General features: G+C 35.5%; 1 protein-coding gene across 1 annotated transcript in view; it reads left to right on the forward strand.

The window, feature by feature from the left end:
• Window positions 1-25,141, forward strand: part of LOC107691970 (chondroitin sulfate synthase 1-like) — an 84,082-nt gene that overhangs the window by 56,168 nt on the left and 2,773 nt on the right. The gene's annotated exons all lie outside the window — the stretch shown is intronic.

Raw genomic sequence — 25,141 nt, forward strand, 5'->3', positions numbered from 1 at the left:
GTGCTGGGCAATGATTAAAATTTTCAATCGTGATTAATTGCATGATTTTCTGTGATTAATCGCGATTAATCGCAGTATGCACAAAATTCAATAATGAATTCAAAAAGTATTGTGCACTTTTTTTCATTTAAAAGTACTGCTATATGAACAAAAGTGCAATAACATTTGGCTTGAAACTTGAAAGCTTTTTTACAGCAGTATTCCTTTTACATAGTAGTAGTTAAAATATTTCTTGTAAATCTCAACTTATAACATTAATGTAATCAAATTAAATATAAAACCAAAGCTATTTGCCACTGCCAGGGCATTAACGTTTTTATAGAAAATATTTTATAGTTTGTTATAGAAAAACAAGTTATGCTCCGAGTCCAGAGCCTCGATCATAACATTATAACAGGCACCTTCCGAGTAGAGAACTGCATCGCGGGACCCAACGCAGCAAAGTGTGGCACGGGACAACACTTGATGGGCGAGTGTGTTAGACACTCGTGTATGCGAGAGAATAAGGGTGTATCACACTAGGCAATCTTAACCGTGCCCGAGCGCGTTTGATCCCCAAAGCCCAGTTCGTTGGACTAGTGTGATCGCTCCGTGCCGCGCTCGGGTTCGGTTCGTTTAGCCGTCCCTGGCTCGGTCTGAAGAGGTGGGCCAGAGCGCGGTTCAGTTGGGCTCGGGCGCGGTACACATGTAGTGTCGGAGCGCTGAACTTCTGATACATGCAGCATGATTGCGTGAACATTTCTGAGCGGCAATAGTGATAGATCCGTAAAGCAATATATTGTGAGAGGGCCGTGTGTTACCACGTCCCAAACTACTCAAAATAATAAACCACAAAGTTAACAAAATGATGCACTGCACTGTGCTGAGCGAGAGTGCTTATTCTCTGCTGTCTTCACGTGCTATCGGAAACGTCCTATTTCCCACTTATGAAGTCGTGAGCGCTGCGCTGCTGCAGTCTTAGGCCCACCCCAAATGCTCTCAGAATCAGAAGAGCTTTATTACCAAGTATGTTTTCACACACAAGGAATTTGACTTGACGACAGGAGCTTCCAGAGCAGAAGAAAGTACAGACATAGTGTAGACATACATGGGAATAACACAGTAGGGATGGAATATAACACTAATATAAGAAGAAAAAAACTGAAATTAAGTAATGTACTATATACATAAATAGAAGTATAGGGAAAAAACTTTAATTGTTTAGATAAATGTACAGATATGTTCTAAGTGTGCAGATATGTTATTTACAAAGTGTGCAGTTTACAAGTGTACAAATTTTGGATTCTGTGTATAAATATGTCAGTTGTGATGGACGTTGTATAATTATGAAAGTTTAATTGTTCAGGCTGAATATAGCCTGCGGGAAAAAAACTGTTCTTGTGCCTGGGTGTTCTGGTGGTCAGTGCTCTGTAGTGCCGGCCAGAAGGCAACAGTCCGAAGAGAGTGTGTGCTGGGTGTGAGGGGTCCAATGTGATTTTCTTAGCCCTATTCCTCACTCTGGAGATGTAAAGATCTTGGAGGCTGGGCTGAGGGGCACCGATAATCCTCTCAGCAGTCCCGACTGTCCGCTGTAGTCTCTTAATGTCTGATTTTGTAGCTGAACCAACAACTCTCATTGGTTGAGACACGTGATGATGCCCATCCCAAGCCAGTACTGATCAACATCCCACCCCTCCTGTGTCCCATGGTTTGTATGTATGTGTATTCAGAGCCAGCGAGCAACAGACTTTCATAATAATAAAAAAAAAAAAAACTGCGTTAACGCGCGATAAAATAATTGTCGGCATTAATCAGTTAACGTGATAATAACACGTTAACTTGCCCAGCCCTAATATATATATGAATATAAATATATGTCTGTGTGTGTAATTTTTTTTCATATTATTTGTGTATATATTCAAATAATATAATATATAATATAAATAAACAGTAGTGATAATATACGTTATGGTAAACACATTTAATATCTTTAGTTAATTCTGTAACTTTGAAATCTTAAGTACAATAATTTTTTCGTGAAAGTATCAACAGTCAATATAGTTTGAAAAAAGACAATATTTTGCAGTTTGGAATTAGTGTAAATTAATTATCATTGGTTTGCAAATGTGATCCTCTGCATGCAAACTAAACTTCACAATGATAAAGTTTGTACAAAGTCTCAGTAGCTCACATCCAAAGACTGTTGTATAATTATTGGCTGTTATTAATGAAAATACTTTGGTAGCTCAAAAATGAGTTGGTTTTCTGTTATGAAGCAGGAGCGCTATCAGCATTACAGGCTGCAGATGCAGGGTGTGTGAAACAGGCCATTCTCTTCATCTCCTGACATGTGGGTTTGGTGAGAGGAATCAGCTCAGCACATGTTCATGGTTTCAATCAAGCCTCTGTTTCCATTTTATTATACAACTAGCCAGTAATATGCAGCGGTTACAGTATGCTGCAGCAGCAGAAGTGCTTCTTGTTACTTGTAAAGTTTAACTTAAATGGCTTAAGTCTAGTGGTTTTACATTAAAATGTTTTTTTCCACCACAGCAGTGATTCAACCAATGACGTGAGTTTAGGGGCGGGACTATCTGTTTGTTCAACCAGTGGCACATCTGTTTGAAACCTGTTTGAAAACAGTCATTATTTTTGTGGCACAGAAATTACATGATATACATTCCGAGAAATGAGTGCGCAATGAGTGTATTCTGTTTTTGGAAATCTAATTTCTGTTTTTGATGCATCGCAGTTGACAGCTAAGTGATTCTCAGGTACTAATTATGTGTTTTGTATTATACAAAAATGGTTTAATTTGGTCCATTTTGCATGCTTTAATAGCCATGATGAAGCACAAGGATGGACCTGAAATTTCAAGGAACAAGAACAACTGAACTGGTTGTCCTGTGACAAAAGTTATACTCACTGATTGTGAGTTTTGAGTAAATGGTGCAATTTTAGGATAAAATGGTGTAATTTTAGTTAGAATATCATTGTGTGTGGATTTAATAGCGACAATGGATGATTGACTTCAGATATTGAAAATAAATTACATTAAACACGTATTTATTTTGAATACTGTTGAAAGTGTTTAATTTCGATTATGTACTACTTAGCCATGGTTGTGAGTACAAGACAGCACTGCCCCAGTCTTATTTTACAATTATTTGTATTGTTATAGTATTTAACAATATTTTGAATTAGCTTGCATTTTTAGTTTTATTTATTTATTCAATCATTTTTTAAGTTAATAATTGTGTGCTTTTGTCAATTTGTAGCTTTTTTATATTTCTTTTTAGCTTTATTTCAATTTTAGTGTTTTTTGTTACTTCAGCTTAAACTTATTTCAGTTAGTTTTAGTTTTTCATTTAACTTTTTTCAGTTTTAGCTTTTCATTTAATATTTATATTTTATTTCAGATTTATTGCAATTAGCAACAAAAAAAGGTTTTTATTAATAAAATATGAAACATTTTGATAGATTTAGTAAACAGTAAAAACACTGCAGTTCGCTTCCACACACTCTTCCCATTGGGGAGTTTGCGATTTGATGTCTCTTTTTGTAGTCTTGTCACGTCTGGTGTCAGACAAATTTCTCATCTGTCCACACCAGACGAGGAACTGAAACTATTTGATTTCACCGTCTTTTTATCGAAGGATTCAGGTTGTCGCAGGGCACATATAGCCGAACATGAGGCTGTATTTGTGACTATTTTTCCTCAGCGCTTCACGCTCCAGTATGTGTGTCGGTAAGTGACAGCTATAATCTTCCAGCTTTGTCCAGCTTGCAGCTTTATATAAACACAGTTTCCATTTGTGGTGGTCCTCCCATGGTTTACACTTCCATTCTATAAACTTAGCGCTGGGCTTTCCAAAACAACGCTTTCTGATTGTGGGAGTTTGGGAGTTGTTTAGGTCAGAGACGCACTTAAACAGATTATATGTAATTGGGTCTCCTTTTTAACTCCATTTCCCTCTTTGTTTCGCTTTAAACATTTCACTTCTCCCAGCAACTTCTGTCTAAACACCCACAATCCAGTTCCTGTCCTCGTTTCTCCCTCCCTCCCATGGGTGGCACCTCTAGAGCGAGGCTAACAGAGCGCCAGTGTGCCACAGGCTTGCCGCAACTTTCCCCGAGACTGTAATTTCTACCCTCAATAAAATAAAATAAAAGGACAGACAATATCAGCTATATATCGTTTGAGGGTGGCTTTTGAATCCTGCTCTTCGCTGGAAGGTTTGAAGGAGGTTTTATTGGTGTGTGCCGCCCAGCTCTAAAAGGAGAAGTTAGTTAGATAGTTTCGGTCCTGGATGCTGATTGGTCAGAACACCTGTTCATAACATCCATAGAGAGCAACGATTAACTTTGGCAATCTACTAGTTGGAAGGATGACACTTAATGAGCATTTTGTGTCTGTAATATTTGAAAGCAATAAGAGTGTTATATGGTTAAAGTCACTGCGGAAGAAGTTTCTATTCATAGTTATCCGAATCTGAATTGGCTGTGATGAGATAAAAAGACTGTACTGTAAAATAGTCAAGAAAGCACAACATTCTGTTGAATTGATTTTGTGAGCATATGACTCTTACGAGACGGTTCTTTTTGAATCAGAACCACACAGTGCCACCAGATTCAAATGACTCTTATGAACTGATTCTTTTCAGTGAATCAAAACCATACAGCCTAACCAGTTTAGTTTGATTCATGAACAAATGATTGCTATATGAGCTGGCTCTTTTTAGTAAATCTAAACCACTCAGCACAACCAGATTAGTCTGGACTAGCTTAACTAGTTTAGTCTGATTCACGAACAAATGACTCTTATGAGCCCGTTCTTTTTAGGGTATCAGAAGTATACAGTGTAATTAATTTGGTCCAATTATTGAAGAAATGCCTCTTATGAGCTGGTACTTTTTTAGTGAATCACAACCATACAGCTTATCTAATTTAATTTGATTCATAAACAAATGATTCCTATGAGCTGCTGCTTTTCAGTGAATCAAAACCACACAGCACAGCCAGTTCTGAGCTAATCTGAATTAGCTGAACTAGTTTAGTCTGATTCATGAACAAATGACTCTTATAAGCCGGTTCTCTTCAGTGAATCAAAACCACACAGTGAAACCAATTCAGTCTGATAAAAAAAAGACTCTTAAGAGCTGATTCTTTTCAATAAATCAAAACCATAGAGCTTAACCAATTTAGTTTGATTCATAAACAAATGAGTCCCATGAGCTGCTGCTTTTTAGTGAATCAGAACCACACAGCACAAGTATTTTAGTCCAACTGACAAACAAATGACTTTTATGAGCCAGTTCTTTCCAGTGAACCAAAAACCATAAATCTGAACTATTTTAGTCCAATTCATGAACAATGACTCTCATGAGCCAGTTCTTTTCAGTGACTAAAACCCACGCAGCTTTAACCAATTTAGTCTGATTCACTAACAAATGACTCGTATGAGCCGATTCTTTGAATGAATCACTCAAAAAGACTCACAAGCTGACAAGTTACCAGTTGAATGACTGAATCAATATCTGACTCGCTTTCTGAACTGCAGGCTATCATTAATTTCAATGATGTCAGTCTGAAATTGAATGGTTTTGTGTACTGAAGGTTTGTGAAACTTAAATCACTATCATTACTGAGTGGTTGTTCATATGACAGTGTGTAGTTTGATTTTAAATGATAATTTAGTAAAACACATGTTTATGCTATATTTACATTTTACTTTATTCACAATAAAGCTGTGCCTCTTGACCTTAATACTTAGGTTATCAGAGCTTTGCAAAGTTAGTTGGCATTTTAGACTGTGAGATCTTTTGTGAATTATTACCAAAGAGACAAAACCTGACATTTGTTCCTGATTGAGTTCCTCACCCAACACTGTTCATTTGGTCACAGCAATTGACGATATGTGTCTTGTGCAAACACTTGAGAGCAGCAACAACAAAAGGTTAATGCGTCATACACGGCACACAGTGGTGTTCCTGCAGGTTTATGGCTGTATCTTCCCTCTGTCTGTTTGTAGAAAGCACTTAAGCTTCATCAGGGCTTTGAGGAACAAAAAGGATTTCGGGTTATTGAATAACGTGTCTTTGTGCAGTGGGCGTGTGGGTTTTTAAGGCTCTCGGACAGTTGTTCATTGGACTGTAATGCAGCTTAAGACGTTTGTGAGCTTGGCTTTATTGCAGAGTTCACTGTAATCCATAACATTCTGTGCCCTGTATACTCACATATGGACGAATATGAGACATACCTCTTCCTCTGCCAGGCTGATTTTGCCTTGTTGGTTTGGCACACTTGCTCTGTTCCCAAACTAGTCAACTAAAGTTGCTAATTTTCAATGAGAGGTGAAGTGAGGCAGGTTTTATGAGGCTTTATGCAATCAATCAATCAATCAATTGTATGTATGAGAAAAGGTGTGTACACACACATGTGTGTGTGTGTGTATATATAGAAATAATGCTAGATTTCAAATGTAAAAAAACTAATATATTTAATTTATATATTTTTAGAAATGTAGTAATATACACACCTTTTCTCATACATACAATTGATTGATTGATTGATTGCATAATGGTTACATATAACCATAAATAAAATGGCCTTTAGACTTGGTGCAAAGTCTAAAGTGGCCTTGTTTACAGCTTGTGGTGAACCCTCTGTATTTGCTCTCTAGTCTTCTCTTGATTGTAGACTTTGACAGTGACACATCTACCTCCTGGAGAGTGTTCTTCTCTTGGTTGGATGTTGTGATGTTCTCTTGGTTTTTCTTTACCATGGAGAGGATCCTCCGATCATCCACCACTGTTGTCCTCCATGGACATCTAGGCCTTTTTATGTTGCTGAGCTCACTAGTGCGTTCTTTTTTTCTTTTACCTGCTTAATTGATGTAGAAATAACGAAGGAATAGCCCACATCTCCGTCCGTTAAACAGCTTTTGAGTCAATTGTCCAATTACTTATGATTCCTTTGAAAAAAGGGGGGAGGTACATATTAAAGAGCTGTAATTCCTTAACCTTTCCTCCAATTGTGATGAGAATACCCTCAAATTAAAACTCAGGGTGTGCACTTTAAGCCCATATTCATTATATAACTTTTGGGAATAAAAATTGTGCCTGTGTCTGTGTGCAAATACATATGGACCTAACTGTGTGTGTGTGCGTGTGTGTGTGTGTGTATATATGATATTTATTTATTTATTTCCGCTTTATTTCAGTTGCTGAAAACTGTTTAATAGTTTTACTTTAGAATATATACATGTACATAGATAATATAGTATTTATTCATATTTTTAATTAGCTTTCATTTTTATATTTTCAGTTTTCAATTTAATTTTAAAGGTAAAAATGAAAGGTTAAGTACTTAATTAATTTTTATTCATTATTAACATATATATATATATATATATATATGTGATTAGAAAGGTTCTTGTTGATTTAAGATCATGACAGGTTTTCCCCTCTTCCTCATCTCACATGTCGGCTTTGGGACGCTCCAGCTTGCGGTCATTGAAAGAATTTCCTCATCTCTATCGCTGTCTCTGCCGTGAGCTAACATGCCGCAGGCTAAAAGAGAAACACAGACACCGTTAAATCAGGAAGTTCATCTGTATGGTGAAAAAAAAGAAAGTGAGTCGTTGCCAAATGCTCTCATAAATCTAGTTTGATCTGTTGAGTTTATTGCATAGCGCCTCAGCCCACCATGAAATGTAGATGTAATGCACCATTATACAGTGCTATCTCATTTCCTGCGTCGACTCTCTGAGGTTTAATGTGTCCATATTGCGCCGAGTTGTAAGTGATAGGCCATTTATGTCTGAATAATTCCTGCCAAGCAGACTAAACGTGATCTGCTCTGTTTGAATAGGAATATTAATGTCAATTTGCTCTTTTATCATGGTCAGATACACTCCTTCATTAATTTCCAGTTTCATTTCAAGATAGGACTGGGCAGTATATGCATTAATATAGATGTCATTTTTTGGAGAGCTCTTAAAAGCATAAAAAAAATCTACATGAATTAGCCATGCAGAATGAATTAACTTAAGGATTTGTGGGAATGATTAAAATGATGTGCAAAAACTGAAATACCTCTATCTAGTATTCACTGGATTCTCCAAAAATAGACATTATTACATGATTATGTTATGTAATATAGAAAGCTTTTTTGGGTTGGCTTTCCAGTAAAAATGTCTATATTGTGATGTAAAGCATTATTACTCTTGCTCTAAGATTTTGCTCATGGCTCCCATCCTTTCAAATGAAATCTCATATTCTGTCTGAATTTTTCATCCTCTCATCTACAGTTGTTTATGAAATACAGCTTTAATATTCAACATTTCTCTATAGGGGAGAGAATCATTAAGATTTTTTATATTTTTGCTTAATATAAGTCTCTTATGCTCACCAAAGCTGCATTTTTTAAATTTTTTGGTGTATGTAAATATATTGTAAAATGTCATTTATTCCTGTGATGCAAAGCTGGATTTTCAGCATCATTACTCCAGTCTGATCCTTCAGAAATCATTCTAAAATGCTGATTTACTGCTCCAGAAATAAGAATTTTTGCTCACATTATAATATTGATATTTTGGAGAATGGCCAGTAAAATTATGTACATTTGTTTTCTAAAGATTAGCAAAAATTATTAAATGAAGCCTTTTCCCAATGCTAGATATTGTCTAAGATGCTTCCTTCCAATGTTAATTAATAGAAGACATTGTGAAATAATAATTAGCTGATTTTGTTTGACCTTTATCTTACTTGACCTTTGCTAGAGGACAGCAGAAGTAAAAATTGGCACATCTTGCCCCGCTCTCTCCTGTGCTGGCCATGGACATTGACTATGCAGTGTTTTATGACTTATACGGCTGCTCTTGTTTGCAATGTTTCACACTGAGCTTGGCAGCTGGTATATTGGCTTTGCTGTTCGGTGTGACCATGTGGAACCGACTGACTTCAGATAGTGTCTGATTAAAAGCCTAAACAGAGCTGTGCTCGAGCTCTTATACATGAGGCACTGATATTTATTAAACAATAAGCTGCAGGTGGTGAAGCGTTACAGCAGTTTTACCACTAGGGCTGTGACGGTGGCAGATTTTTACCACCGCGGTGGTAATGGACCAACTACCGCCGGTGGCGCGGTGTTGATATATAGATATATATATAGATATAGATATATTAGTGGTGTCAAAATTAGCGCGTTAACGCAGGCGATTATTTTTTCAGTTTAACGCGTTAAAAATATTTAACGCAATTAACGCAGGGGCGAGGCTAGGGTTGGCCACCCCACTCTCAACTGCTGCTTCTGTCACTTTTTTCTCTTGACAAGAAGTGCATTTATTCAGTCGCAGAACGACTGAGAACGGGAGACGTTTCAGACGCACGCTCCTCTTCACTTCGGTGCCAGGCGTGAGTCAAGCGAGCGTGGAAATGGTACTGTGCTCGAAGCGCGTGCTCTTCAATTGCACGCACAAAGGCGCCGGCCGCGCTGTAGCCTGTATCCTTTCATATCAAAGTGCGAAATAAACTACGTGCATGCAATACCGTGGTCAGTTAAGTCATGAAGTTACCAAAAAGGCGATTAAAGCTGCCTTAAAACTGTGCATGCATGTAATATATTTTATATGAGTCACATTTAAGAACATGTCTCTGAAATGGTTTTCAAAACTGTCCTGGAGCAGCCCAGCACTGTCTCACTCATCCAACACACCCGATTTAACTTGTCAGCTCGTGTTTATTTTAGCACCTCAGTCAGTGAATACGCAGCCTGCAAAACACTAAAATAAATATCAAAGAAATAATACAGTTAAACAAGAAAGTAGCCTAAATAAGAAAGTTAAATACACCATGTCTATAGGACGCAAGCTGCGTGGCGTGACAAAATACTATAAAACTCATTATAATCAGTGATGCTACACTGGATGTGGCACGACACGCCATGACAAATCCCCGACAGTAAACTGCCTCGTTCTATTTAAGAGGTACTGACACAGAGTTCAAATGTCCTGTAGACACTAGACAGACTCAACCTGTTGCGACGCGGCAGTGTCGCGTCCGGTGTAGACACGGTTCACTGTTCCGCTACTGTTATTACTGTTATTACACTTGTATGCAAAACTTCGTATTATGCTTGTTATAGAGTGCGTGACGTCACGTGCACTACCGCCGGTGGCAGTAGACAACCGCGGTGGCAAGCGACCACCGCGGTGACGTGGTTGTCACGGCCACCGTCACAGCCCTATTTACCACAGCTCAGGGCGAGCTGGGCAGTAAACCCACTGTAATGCGTCGCCTCCTGTGGCGTATTGCTGTTATTAAACTGTTAAAAATTGCTGTTAAAATTCACAGCAATGTGAATTCATTAAAGAAATAGTTAAAAATTTGCTGAAAATGTCCTCACCCTCAGGCCATCCAAGATGTTTGTTTCTTCATCAGAACAGATTTGGAGAGGTGTTTTAACTTTAAACCTTCGCTTCTGGTCAAAATATGAGTCTATAATCTATAATAACACTTAATGGTACTAAATGGCTCATCCGATCACATTTTAGAGCTGGAACAATTAGATTTATGAATATTACACGGCTCTCTTGATTCTGATTTGACCACGTAACTGCATAATTGACCATTGCTGATGTTTCAATTTCAACTCAAATCAATATTTCATGTCCATGCATTTGTTTATTTATTAAGATGCGTGTAATAAACGTGAAAATGTACAATCATCCGTTCATTATCGCAAAATGAAATCACTTCTGGGTGATACAAGACCCTTGTTCTTCACGTCAGGGTTTGTTTTGATGGATAACTGTACATTATCCCTGCATCTTTATGGTTATTTTCATGCATATGTGCTCTTTGGTATCTCCCTGTGTTTTTGAGCCAGTGTAGCCGAGTTGCTTTGTCTCATCTGGATGGAAGCCACTTCAAATAGAGATTTGACATTGAGATGCGTGTCCTCCACTCGGCAGCAGCACAAGCTCTTTTCTTGAAGCCTCTGGGCTTTCAGATGTGATGAGCTGCTGCTTCATGCTTTCAGAGAGCAGATTTGGGCTTCAGGGTTCCTCAGCACTTCACTGTGTCTTAGGATGGCTTCAGTAAAGAAGGATTCTCTCCAATGTATCTGCACCAGAATTTGTATGCCCATTTAAAGTTAACATGAAATCAAAACCTGATGGTATTTATACTGTACTTTCTTTATGCATATTTCTAGTCGCTTCAAACACCTGCTTCTATCCTGGTATCAGTTCCCAATAATTTCACACAATTTTTTTCTCTCTCTCTCATTTAATATTGTATTTTTCCTCATAAGTGTGTCCCATTACAGAAGTAAAACGGATTGCAAATAGAGTTTCATATTGACCTCTAACTAGTCATTTCCTCTTTGATATTGTGCCTCACTTTTGGTTTATTGTTCAAATGCAACAATAACATTATTATTAGTGGTTAGTGTTTAAATTTAAATAATTCAGAGGTATTTATTTATTTATCTATCTTCTTATTTACTTAAACCATGTATTTATGCATTACGGTCAATAAATTATCATTTCTCCAAGGCTTTTTAAAAATATTTACTTTTTAAATAATTATTCATTATTATTAAATATTAAATATAAAAAAATAATTATATGTAATGGAATATATTTATATAGTAATGATATATATATATATACATATTTATTGATGAAAATATTATATTTTAATATTATTTACAATGTAGGGAATATTTTATTATAATTATTTCATTTTATTAAAACATCATTAAAATAGAATTGTTACAAATAATGTCATATAATCTTTATTTGATGAAAATGCAAAAGAAAAGCCATCATAAACCATTTTTCTCTACTGTTTTTCTTTCCTTTGTTTTGGTCTGAATCTGGCCTGATTTATACGCTGCCGCTTTGAAATCCACATCAGGCACGAGTTTATTTTCTTTATTCGTTTTCTAATTACAGACTGTTTTTGAACAATGTTGGCCGCCACAAAGCAGGTAGCTCCTCTTCTCCCTCTACTTCCTGTCCTACTTTGCCGTTTAATACTAACCTCGTGTTGATATGGAATTTCCTCTATTCACAAGTCAGATTTTCCAAAGTTGTGCTTTTTCTTATTTTTAATGTCATCTCCCTTTACTCCCGCAGTCTATTAGATTTACTGTTCCCTCTGCGACTGCCAGCGATGGAAATCTGACTTTGTAGGGGTACGCTTACTGCACCGTCCCACTGAGGGACAGGCCTGGTTATTACAAATTGAAGGGCTTTGTAACTAAATTACCCAAAAACAAAACGGACAGCCTAAGTATACTTTCTATCAGCAGATGGGATGGCAGGTTTCTTTGCATTATAGTCATTTGGAATTGGATTGGAATAGCACTGTCGCTGCAGACGCAATTTCACTAAGCGCAGAATGAAAAGCCTCCATAATAAAGTAATGCAGAGGAAAATTGAACAGACGCTCTGGTCTGCGACTGAATAGATGAGGTCTTGAGTTTAAGTGGCCCGATGTGACTAGACGACAAGATGGCCCTCGCCAGTAATGATGGTTTAACATCACCACTTGGGAAGGCCATAACATAGATTCTTCTCGCAGTTCAGAGCAGATTTATGATGCTCTGATACAGGCCTGAGTATGGCTGATGTCAGAGTTTGATTTGGTTAGAGACTGACTTCTTTGGGGGGAAATGCACTTAATTGTTATGCAAGTGTCACACACACACACACAAATTTTTTTTTTAATTAATTACAATTATTACAATTAAATAAAAAAAATATATTAATTATTAAATTAATTAATTTAGATTTTTTTTCAATGGCAGATAATATAAATGCCATTAAAAAAATGTTGGAAATATATTTTTTTAAGGATTACTTTTATTCTGCTAGAATGCATTAAATTGATCAAAAGTGACAGCAAAAACTGTTTTCAACATTGATAATAATCAGAAATGTTTCTTGAGCAGCAACTCAGCATATTAGAATGATTTCTGAAGGATCATGTGACACTGAAGACTGGAGAAATGATGCTGAAAATTCAGCTTTGCATCACAGGAATAAAATACATTTTACGATATGTTAAAATAGAATAGAATTTGAATAGAATAGTTAGTTTAAATTTAAAAAATATTGTGTTATTTTGCATAGATTAAAAAAAAACAGCTTTTGGCATTTGTATTATTTCATTTGGTATTATTTTAAAATTGACTATGTTATTGACTGTTTTTTCAGTACAATAACATTTTATTTACTTTTTATTTTTTATTGATTATTTAATAATAGAAATTTATTTTATTTAGTATCTCAGGTATATTTTTTAAGTTTTTTTTTTTATTATTTATTTATTTTGCATATAAAAACATCCTGTAGATTGTGTGTGTGTGTATATATATGCACACACACACACACACACACACACATATATATATATATATATATATATATACATATACATTTTGGAATTGACATTAAGGGAAACAATGTTAATGAATGAATTGGCCATACAGAGTATTGGTCTATAATGGGTCTGAAGTTTAATTTCTTATATAGGTTGTTTACACACTACAGCTTTAGTGTGGTCTTGAGTCCGTTTGAGACTCTTCTCTTCTTGAGTCAATATCTCCATTAGTAAACATCTGCTGTAATACTCACGCTGCTGCTGTAAAAGACCAAAGCAATTAAACCAAGTGTGAAAACACTCAGATAGCAAACTTTTTTGGGGTTGTGGATAATGTTGGGTCTTCATTATGGCCTGTTTGGGTTTCCTATCTGAACAGGATGCAGTGCCAGACGTTATCAGTGTGTTTAACAGGAATCTCAGGCCGAATGCTCCGAATCGCCCCGGGCTGCACTTTAGCCGCAGCTGTAATAGTTTCCATGCGTGTGTGCTTGTGTGTGAGTGTGTGTGAGTGTGTGTGTGTGTGTGTGTGTGTGTGTGTGTGTGTGTGTACGCGCACGCGTGTGTGCCTGCATGCGTGCGTGTGTGTGTGCGTGGCTCAAGCTCTTCAAGAGGCTCTTCTCAGCGCTCTCTCTCTCTCTGTCTCTCTCACCTCTGCTGATTGTATTGTATTCACTGTATTCTCTAGAAAAGCGCCGTGGAGCAAGATAAGAGTTGATTGATTTGTTTTCCTATCCATCGAACACCAATCTGCCCTGTTTTAATGTCAGAAGTGTTTCACAAAGACATTGGATTCATGTTGTCTGGTTTCTAGCATCTTCAGATCTAGATTTAAACACTGAAACGTTTGTGAGAAAGCAGTGGCAAGAAATACTCAATATAATAGATTAAGGCAGCAGGAATATAGTCTTAGGTCATGGTATGAGGAGATTTTTTTTTACAAATTTATGCTGGAAATTTAATAAGGTAAAAAGGTTTATTTATTAAATAATCATCTTATAATGCATATTTTGGATAAGCCAGTCAATGAAGTGGTATTAAACGATGATTAATTTTTTTCTAATTATTTTTCTAAATACAATATATGTAGGCGGTATGACTAAAGTCTTACATCACCACGAGTAGTTTTAGTTATTTATGCTGGAAATTCAATGGGAAAAAAGGTTTATCTATTAAATAATCATGATGTAAGGCTATTTTTAGATAATCCAGTGAATTAAATATAAATAAAAAATGCTTAAACTTTTTTTCAAATTATTTTATTTTATTTTTAGCTGGATGTACACAAACAAAACAACAATAACATAAGACAAATTTGGCATCAGTATGAAAACAGATGATCTTTTCCTAACACTTCAGTTAAAAGCAAAGGCTGTAATCCTGTGAATTAAATATATCTAGTTCTTTTATGATTATTTTTCTCTGTTATTTTCGAACTGGATATACACAAACAAACCAATAAAGATTATTCATAACCAATTAATGACAAAGTGGCAAGAAAACTGATTGGTAATGCTTCCGTTTAAAAAAAAAAAAAAAAAAGACTGTGTGAAAGTGTTTTTATAACACTTCTGACTCTAAATTCTGGTTGGATGAGCCACATTCAGAGATTTTATGATAGAGAATAAACTGACTGTCCTTGATCTTAACAGATGAGTATATAATGTTTATATGCTGTAAACTGGCAACTTTATGATCTTTTATTGAATTATTATGTGTTGTACGTGTCCATCATCCCTACGATGACCTAAAAAGTTGCTTCCTTATGACTTATGATTAGATATGCATATAGTTTGTGGGAAGAGAAGGACCCTTTGTTGTAGCTTTTAAATAGAAATGAAGGAGGGAACACTGTCATCACAACTCTTATGACTGTAATGAGAGCTGCTTTCATATGACGGCCGATGACTGATTTCATCTTTGTGCTTTGTTCATGTGCACTTATGCATCTACATCTGTTTTGGTTACAGTAGAATTAATCCGTATTAAATAAATGTGATTTTGATGAAAGATGCTTGAATGTAGTTAGAAGTTGCTCAATGTCTTGTACTTCCTAACGTTCAAGTCTCATATCTTTGCCACTGAGTGTCAACCACACCATCTTAAAAACTTCTGAATGATGAGTTGAGCTCCAGCTTTTATTTATTTGTTTCATAGGTACAAATAGTGTTTAGTGATTTGTTTGCTTGTTTATTTATTTTGCATAGTAAGAAACATTGTTTGTTATCTTTTGATGTTCCATGATGCTTCCCAGAGTTTAGCTTTTTTATTTAGTTTATTTGTTATTATTTTAATAGACATTAACTTATTTACTATCTCATAGGTATGGTAGTATTTTATTTACTTTATTATTTTAATAATATTATTTTGTGTTCATGGGTAATTTCAAGCTATTTTTAAATTTTGTTTCATTTTATTTTATTAGCATAGTAAAACATATCTTTTGATGTCCCATGATGCTTCCCAGAGTTCAGCTCCAGCTTATTTCATTTAATTTTATTTATATTTTTGTTTTCATTTGTTAAATAGACATTTACTGTTATTTACCATTTCATAGGTATGATAATATTTTGTTCATTTATGTTATTATTTATTTTAATTTTAATAATAGCAAGTTAGTGTTATTTATTCATTCATTTACTTATTTTAATACGAATTTACTGTTATTTATTTCATAGGTACGGTAACATTTTATTTACGTTTATTCATTTTATTTATTATTTTAGAAATTTGGCATGTTATTTAGTATTTCAGTATTCTCAGTTGCAATTATATATTTTTTTTTACTATAAATTTACTAAATTTTATTTACTAGGTTTTTTTTTCATTTACTAGTGGTTTACTGCTTTCATTTACTTTCATTCACTTATTTTATTTTATTGTATTTATTTATTTTATTTTATTTTAGATAGTAAAGAACCTCGTTTGGCATCTTTTGAGGTCCCATGATGAGAGTTCAGCTCGACATGCGTGTTTGTCTTGAAGCGCAGCGGTGGAGCCTCAGCTTTGATTAGTCTTCAGGTGCGTCAGCAGATGTTAATGAGGAGACCTTGACCGGCTGCCTGGCTCCCAGAATTCATAGCTATTAGCGTCCCGCTCCGGCTCTCGTGGAGCCGCTCAGCCGACAGGTGCTGGATGAGGCCGTCAATTATCAGAGCTGAATATCTGTGTCAAGCTCCATTAATCGATCCAATAAAGAGGGCAGTGACCGAAGCATCCACCTCCGCTCACCTTCATTACCTGCTGAGAGCGTCCTTTGTGACGGACCCCTGCCGCCAATTATTGGCCGGAATGATCCGATCCGCAGGGCGCAGGCATTGATGGACAAATCGTTGGCTTTTTATTAAAACTCAGAGGTTTGGTTACTGAGGAGCGTCTGAGGTGAAAGAATTTTGTACGGTTTCTCCTGTTGGTGGAGTGGTGTAGGAAACTTTTTCCTCGTCGAAGCAGAGACCAGGAGACTCTTGGGTATCTTCAGCAGAGTTCTTTATTGAGAACGCGCTGCGTGGCGCTGCAGTCATCAAAAGTCTCAAATGCATAGGTGCTAATCCAATCAGTCTGACGGTCCTAATTCAATCAGTATAACTACTCAAAGACTGGGGCAGAGGCACCAAGAGCCATTACAAACAAAAGGTGATAGTCTCAGTAATCTGGTTCATTTGACTAACAATAAGAGAACAGGAACAGACAGGAACCTCTTGCTACACTTTGCTTAAGATAATCATTTGTCTGATGTCATTTACCTTAAATGCTAAATACAATGTACTTCACCTTAGTTTTTCATGTGATGCTATGTCAGAACATAGGATCAGCATATTTTAAACAGATTCTTAAATTTGTAATCCCACAGTGGACAAGGAATAGATTATGTATGACTTTGGAATTAAATTAAATGGCTAAAACACTGAAATTTCCATTTATTTAATATGCTTATTGAATTTTTACAAGTGGTCATTTATTAGATTTAACTCGTTCTTTTCAGTGTAAACCCTGGATAGATTGGAACTTTTTTTATAGAGCCTTATGAAATGGTTTAATTTTTTTCTAAATTCCATTTTAATTTTCTCAAATTCCATTTTTTCCATTTAAATTTTTCTTGATTCCGTTTTAATAGATACATTTTAGTAATAAAAAAGTATGTACATAACAACAGTTTAATAGTTTAACAAAAATTTAATTTTTAGGGCCTGTTTTTTATTTCATTTTATTATTGTTGTTATTATTATTATTACATTTTTTTTTCTTTCAAAATTAATTTTTTTTCCCCCAGTTTTCAATTAAAATTTTTCTGGATTTGTTTTGAATTGTTTAATTACATTCTAATAATCAAAAAGCATATCTAATTAACTAAAATCATGAAACTTATGCAGTATTGATAACAAAAAAATTTCCCTATGGAAATTTTCCCCTATATTTTGTTTTGTTTAAATTTTTATTAAATTCATTTTTTTGTGCGTCATAATTGTTCTGCATTCTGTTTTACTGGTTAAATAAAAATTGAGCAATAAAAATTATTAATTGAAATAATAAATTCTAATTATTTATTATGGTTTTTTTTTTCAATAATTGGGCCCGAAATTATTATTTTTTTCTTTTACATTTTTAAAAGGGATGTTTATATACATTTTTTATAAATCGTGTCAACAGTAATTCATCAAATGATGTGAAAAAGTGTTTTTTTGCATGATGCAGATAGCACTCAGCACTAATTTTGTTGCGTGTCTGTACCCTTACCTGATTTGCATGAGGATTTTTTTGTGACCTTGTCACTTTCTGGCCGAATGCATGTACTCTCTTCTGCTGGTGAGACCCGTTGACCTCCAGAAGCAGACGGGCGATCCTTTGGCACGTCCTCACGCTCTCATTCTGCTTCAAGGACGTTTCTTGTTCTCCGTCAACAAGGCTTTTTCACAGTGATGCAGAGGAAGCAGCTTCATTGTGAGTGTTGCATAATGCTGGTTTTGAATGTGGCATGCTGAAGTGTTTTCATGCGGCGAGAGAAAGCGTGCCAGTTCAGGCCCAGATCAGAGCCGTTCATCATGCAGCGACAGCAGCTCTGAAATCTCCACTGTTCACGTCCTCTCGCGAACTGAGGCAAATGAACTACTCACCGTTTTATGATGTTCGGAATAAACCTTTAATATTGTTAGAAATGTGAGAGGTGTGACTTCTCAAATGAATAATTTTTCAATTTGCATTTGTTTTCTTTTATTATTTTATTATTATTGTTTATTGCTTTTGAAAAGGCAAACAACTAAACTACGTTTTTGAAAAGAAATATAGTCTTTTTGAGGAAGAATATTTCTTCATTTTAAAATTAAAGATGTTTTTAATAATAAAAATGTGTAAGTTGTTTAGTATTTCATAGGTACGATTTCATTTTTATTTATTATTTTTATTATAAAATTTTTATTATTTTATTTATTATTATTGGAGATGGCAGTTAGAAAGAGGCTTTGACCATGATTACGTTGTGATTTAGATTTAATTTACATAAATAATGTTATTTTATTTTTTATGCGTTTTTTTTTTTACTTCATGCATTTATAAACAAATGATGTTTGGGTCCATTCCTGCGCCATCACACATGAGATATTAGAGAGAAAGTCTCCATCTGTTTTTGATGCTCACCAGCAGTGTGAAGAGCTCGGCCATCAAATCAGCCCTGACACATGTTTAACATCAGGAGGAATCGCTTCCCATTAAATAGTGGAAAGAATTACCGTTGTTTTACTTTGCAGTCCTTTGAGTTAACAACTCTAGCAAATGTTCCAGCGCAAATGGACGCTTTTAATTCTCTGTCTGGGATCTGTAGGGAAGGAGTCACACATATATGACTTTGATTCAGGCTGAGCTGTGATGCTGCTTATTCATCAGCAAATAAATCTCTCTCGCTCTGACGGGTTTAAGACGCTCTCTCCGGTCAGACGCGGATTAATCACGTCACAGGAACAACACCTCGCATCACTTCACTGACGCTACAATATTAACGTGCAAAAAAAGTATTTTATAAAGTCATATCAATTTATGTATGCGTTATATAAAACTTATGATGCATGAAAAAAAATGTTTGTAAATAATCCCTTATTTTATGAAGTATTTACTCCAAATTCACTAAAAAAAAATTATAATATGAATATAATATTATAAATAAATATACTATGATAAAATAATGCATAAAAATTGCAAATGCAAATCTATTATCCGATGCAATATTTACTTCAAATTCACCACATATTAATTATTTTATGAAGTATTTACTCCAAATTCACCACAAAGTATTTGAATTTACTCCAAATTCACTAAAAAAAAAATATAATATGAATATAATATTATAAATAAATATACTATGATAAAATAATGCATAAAAATTGCAAATGCAAATCTATTATCCGATGCAATATTTACTTCAAATTCACCACATATTAAGCGTTAGTTCTGGCAGGTCACGTGAGTCAAGCTTGCATCAGCTGATTCTCAGCTGATCACATCTACCTATAGGAATACGACACCTACCATTCCTATATAAGCTCTATTTAGTATTATTCAGCAGCTTTTCAGCTTGCTCCGGAGCAAATTACCCTCCTCCATCCCCAGCTCCTCCTTTCGCCACAGTCAGGACTTGGCTTTCTGATATTCCTTGCTAATCAGACTCCTTTATCTTGAATAAAGTGTTACACTTAAATATCATTAAGTACATTAATGATATCTGCCTTGTTCTGTTCTGTTAACCCTAGGGGGGTTATTATTGCTGCTCTCCCTGCTCATTCATGACAGGCTGCATGGATGGGCAGGGAGTTTTTTGCCCAGAACAGAACCATACCGCCAAACCAAACTTTATGCTAAGTATCTATCATTTTGACGATAGTGGTCCTGACAGAAACTATTTGAAAACAGCAAATATGTTTTAACTTATTGTTGACAAGGCTGTTTTTTTTTTGGTATTGACACTCTGGTGTTAATTGGCTAAATGGGTACAGTTATCAGTCGATGCATTAATCTTAAAATGCACATTTGCATATGCATATAGCAGCTGGTATACTGCTTTATCAGAGCTGTTTCTGTGTTTTCAGCTTAGAGATTAATACAGTGTCTAATTGAAAGTGAGTTTTAATATCTTATGCACCACATTAATCTTCTTTTAAGGATATTGAAAGCACGTTTACTCCCAACCCAAGCCAAATGAACAGTGAATGTGCTTAAATTAGGCCTTATATGACTTTAAGTGAGGGAGCAGCTTATTAGCAGATCACTCCTTTACGTGTTAGAAAAAGGCGAAATAAGTCACAGCAGCTGCAATCTGAAACCAGTAAGTCAAGCGTGGCGTATTATCGGAGCTGTGGACGGATTGAATCTGAGCTGTAATCTCGCATCACGTGCTCCAGCGGCGGGATGTGCTTCATGTCAGATTTTATTCCCACGCTAATTACCATCCCGAACAAATCCGCCAGTCAAGCAACACTGTCATAACAGAGAAGAAGTCATGAGAGTCAGCTGTACGTCACAATCAATCAGTGCTGGTAAAGAATAAAAGATGAAAGAAGCTCAGCATTCACAACACATTTGACTAAGAGGATATTCAACTGAACGATTCATTAGGAGCATAAATAGGGTCAGTTACGACGACATGTTGACTTTAACATGGGCTCCCGTGCCGAGCAACTCTCCCGCTGTGTTTGAAGGGAAACGGAGCGCATTAACCTTCTGCAGGAGAAGTCAAATATTCGTCTGTGAGCCGCTTTACTCTGATCCCGTTGTCTGCGTGTCACATTAGGACTCGCTCTGGTTTTGTGCGCTGTTAATGCTTTTTTCTCTTGCTGTTTGTCAACAATTCAAGCTTTACTTTCACTTGGGGCTAAAAGTGACTGCTTTCAATGTGCATCACATGACAGGGACTCGTTTGCTAAAGGTAATTCCATGATTTGGCTTACAGTGTAGAAGTGGGTTCACGATGCAGTCTATAGAGCAGGCCGAAACTTGGACTTTGTGAGATTATTGCCATCAGCTAATAATCATTCACAGATTATAGAATTAACTGAGCTTTGCTATGGCCAATTAATATTAATGTTCATTTCTCCTGGGGATGGATGGGTGGATGGATGGATAGATAGATAGATTATAGAATTACTAGAATTAATTGAGCATGGCTCATTGCCAATAAATGTTCATTCCTCTTGTGTAAATTCCAAAATTTCTATTTTCATTTTTTTTTTTTAAATATGCTAATAAATAAGACATCACAATATTAAGTAAATATTGAGTAAATATTATGCAATTGTGTTTTTTTTAATATTATGTATTGTGTTTATTAGGGCTGTCAAAAAAATCGAATTTCGAATATTCGTCGAATTTAAAATAAAAATCCACATTCGAATGCAAAAACGTTGCATTCTAATTTTGCCTCAGGGCTCAGTACTTGGACCACTTCTCTTCTCTCTCCGGTCAGACGCTGATTAATCATCATCAATCATCAAACTCATGGCATCACTAGGTTCTGTCATTCAGAAACATGGCTTTTCATATCACTGCTATGCTGATGACACTCAACTATACCTCTCATTCCATCCTGATGATCCGACGATAGCTGCTCGCATCTCAGCATGTCTAACAGACATTTCTTGTTGGATAATATATATATATATATATATATATATATATATATAGCTTGAATGATTATTATTGTTCTCGTATGTAGAGCATTTTGTTGTGGTTTACAGGAATAATTCTCATGAGTGCGAGTGAATGATGACAGAATTTCAGTCTTTTGGATGAGCTGTTCCTTTAAGGTTTTCTCATTCGAAGCTTCTCGCTTTAGCTTCCTGTTATGGGCTGTAATGGAAAGCCGTCGTGTCCTGACAGAAAGCAGACTGATGCTGTCATATGGACGTGTGCGTTTATCTGTGGGAATGAAGTGATTGTGTCTTGTTGTAATGTATTTGTTTAGGCTCGAGGACGTCGTGTGACGGCGCGATTGCAGCTTGAGTTCATTTATCTGGCTTCCTCCATTACAGGGACACGTCTGCTATCTGAATGTCAGCGCAGTCTAAATGTTTTAATTTGTGTCAACTGCTGTACACAGAGCTGCAGATGGGAAAAGTGCATTTTGGGGGAAATGAGTAAATCCATCTCATGACCTAATTGGTGGCGTGTTTTTAGCAGCTTAAAAAGTCTTACATTGCATGGTAACCTCTCAGAACACCTGTAATACCTGTATTTATAGCCCACAGTCATGAAAAACCTGTAGACATATCTGGGAATTTCAAAAATGTAGGCCTGGAGGAGTGATTTCTGTGAGCTAAAATTGAAAGTCATGGAAACTTGCATTTTTCTTGGCTTTAACTTTTTGTGAGTGCAATCTCATCCAGTATATGTATGTGTGTACATAAAAAAAACATACAAAATACAACAAAAAACAACATATATGCAATGCTGTTGTATTATATATGAAATATATTTTTAATAATAATTAAATGTATAGATTAGTTTGTATACATTATTCATAAATTGCCTATAAATTATTTATAATTATTTATTAATTAAAAACCACTTAGCATGGCAACCACTACATTTTCTTTGGAAAATCTGGGAATCTAGTACCTATAATACCCTTTTTTTTTATCACCAACAGTCATGAAAAACCTACAAATATCTTGGAGTTTTACAAATTTAGCCCTGGAAGAGTCATTTCAATGTGTCAAATTTGAAAGTCATTGAAATTTCTTTAGCAAATAAGCATTTTTCTTGGCTACAACTTAGCCAGTATGATGACTAAACATTAATTTATTCACATTATTTATTTACTGGCCATGCAGTATTTATTTAATTATTCAAACCCCCTCAGAACACTTTATATACCCTAGAGTACCAATAATAAAATTTTTATACCCCACAGTCATGAAAAACCTGGAAATATCTGAATTTTAAGAAACGTAGCCTTGAAAGAGTAATTTCTGTGAGTCAAAATTGAAAGTCATGGAAATTTCTAGAGCGAACTGCATTTTTCTTGGCTCTTTGGGAGTGCAATCGTATCCCGTATTCACATGCTTCAATTATCCAGTAATCAAAGTGGGAAAGTTATTTGGTCAAAAGGTTTGAGAAGCCTCTATAATAAAGATGCGCTATGTGTGGTTTTGAATGAGAGCTTCTGCTTAAAGACTAAATGTAAGTGGTTGCTTTGGGGCAGAGAGACGCTCTTGTAATTTCGTTAATAACACTGATGCGCCTCGTCCTGGCATGTGAGGACCAATTTTGAGTTTGAACCGACCTTCAGTTCCTCTCCAAGTTTTACTTCTCTAATTCTGCCTCTATTCGTAGACGCCACTCAGTGGTATTCAACTCCAAACGCTAATGAACGGCCTCATCACATCAATGGCCATCATGGAAATTTTATAATGAGTCATAAAGTGCCTTAAGCATAAAGAAGTGACCCGGAGTCGGGATAATTACAGGCTGGCTAATGATGAAGTGTTCCCACAATCCTGACTGCTGCTGAGAAGCGTTCTCAGGCTTTCTCAGGCCAATCTAACCTGCTTATTGGCACCGTGTTCCTCTCACACCCTTATTACCCTTTCAGCCAGAGCCAGCAGAGCTGCAGTTAGGAGCACCTGGTTTTGCCTTCAATGATTGCAGGTTATTACTTGGTCCACAAATGATTCGACAGACTTGTAGGATATTGTATCTGAGAACGTAACTGGTTCTGAGTTGTTGTCTTTGTGGTGGTCATTCATGCCAGCTTTATGCCTTTAAGGCACAATATACTCAATGTAATTTAATGGCAGCAACAGATGGCATGAAAGTAGCACTTATTATTCTCAGAATGGACAAATATCAACTGATCTATCATTACTTACATTATGACTTGAGTGAATACTATATAAGACTTATAGGATATATTGGACACCCAGCACTGTAGTTATCAGTAAGAACATAATTTTATTATTTATATTTTTATTTCTCCAATCATTTTAAAAATAATAATAAATATTTTTATATGTTTAAAAATATATATTTTTATACTAAATTTTATTTTAATTGTTTGTCAGGTCTTATGACTAGATGAACTGAAAGTAGCACTTACACAATTGTTATTTATCTCAGAATGGACAAATATTAACTGATCTATCATCACTAGTCATGTCAAGTCATACTGTAAGTAGAGCAATATTTTTTGACATTTCAGATATTTTTAGTAATATGAGTGATAATGTATTGAACATTGGCCACTCAGCACTGTAGTTTTCAGTAACTGCATTTTTAAAAATTCATTATTTATTTACTTATAAAGTAGTATTTTTAAATAATTATATCATATTTGTATTATTATTTAATATTTATATTTATTTATTTTATTTATTTATTCAAAACATTTTTGAAGAAGAAATTGCTTTAAAATAATAATAATAATAATAATTGTTGCTCTTGTACTTTTGCCCTTGTATGTGTGTACGAATCACATTACAGGACTGGCCTAGAAATGGGTTAGCTGGGTCCTGTGACTCTGTGCTAGTGATGGTATCACCTTCCAGACTCCTCAGACAGGCCTTGTTCTGTAATCTTACCCATGTCACAGTATCGCTTTTGATTCCATGATTGGTCTGTGGGACACTTTCCAACCTTCTCCTGTGTCTTAAGGCAAACTCGCTTGTTTGCGTTTCAGTTTGGCCCTTTAATTTAAAAATAAGTGTGCAATCTGCCCATTCTTGTTTTTAGTTTCCAGGTTTTTAATAATCTGCACAGTTCAGCCGTTATGTTGTCTGAACCACTCATCA

The sequence above is a fragment of the Sinocyclocheilus anshuiensis genome, unplaced genomic scaffold (assembly GCF_001515605.1).
Source record: "Sinocyclocheilus anshuiensis isolate Anshui unplaced genomic scaffold, SAMN03320099.WGS_v1.1 scaffold426, whole genome shotgun sequence".
Taxonomy (NCBI): Eukaryota; Metazoa; Chordata; class Actinopteri; order Cypriniformes; family Cyprinidae; genus Sinocyclocheilus; species Sinocyclocheilus anshuiensis.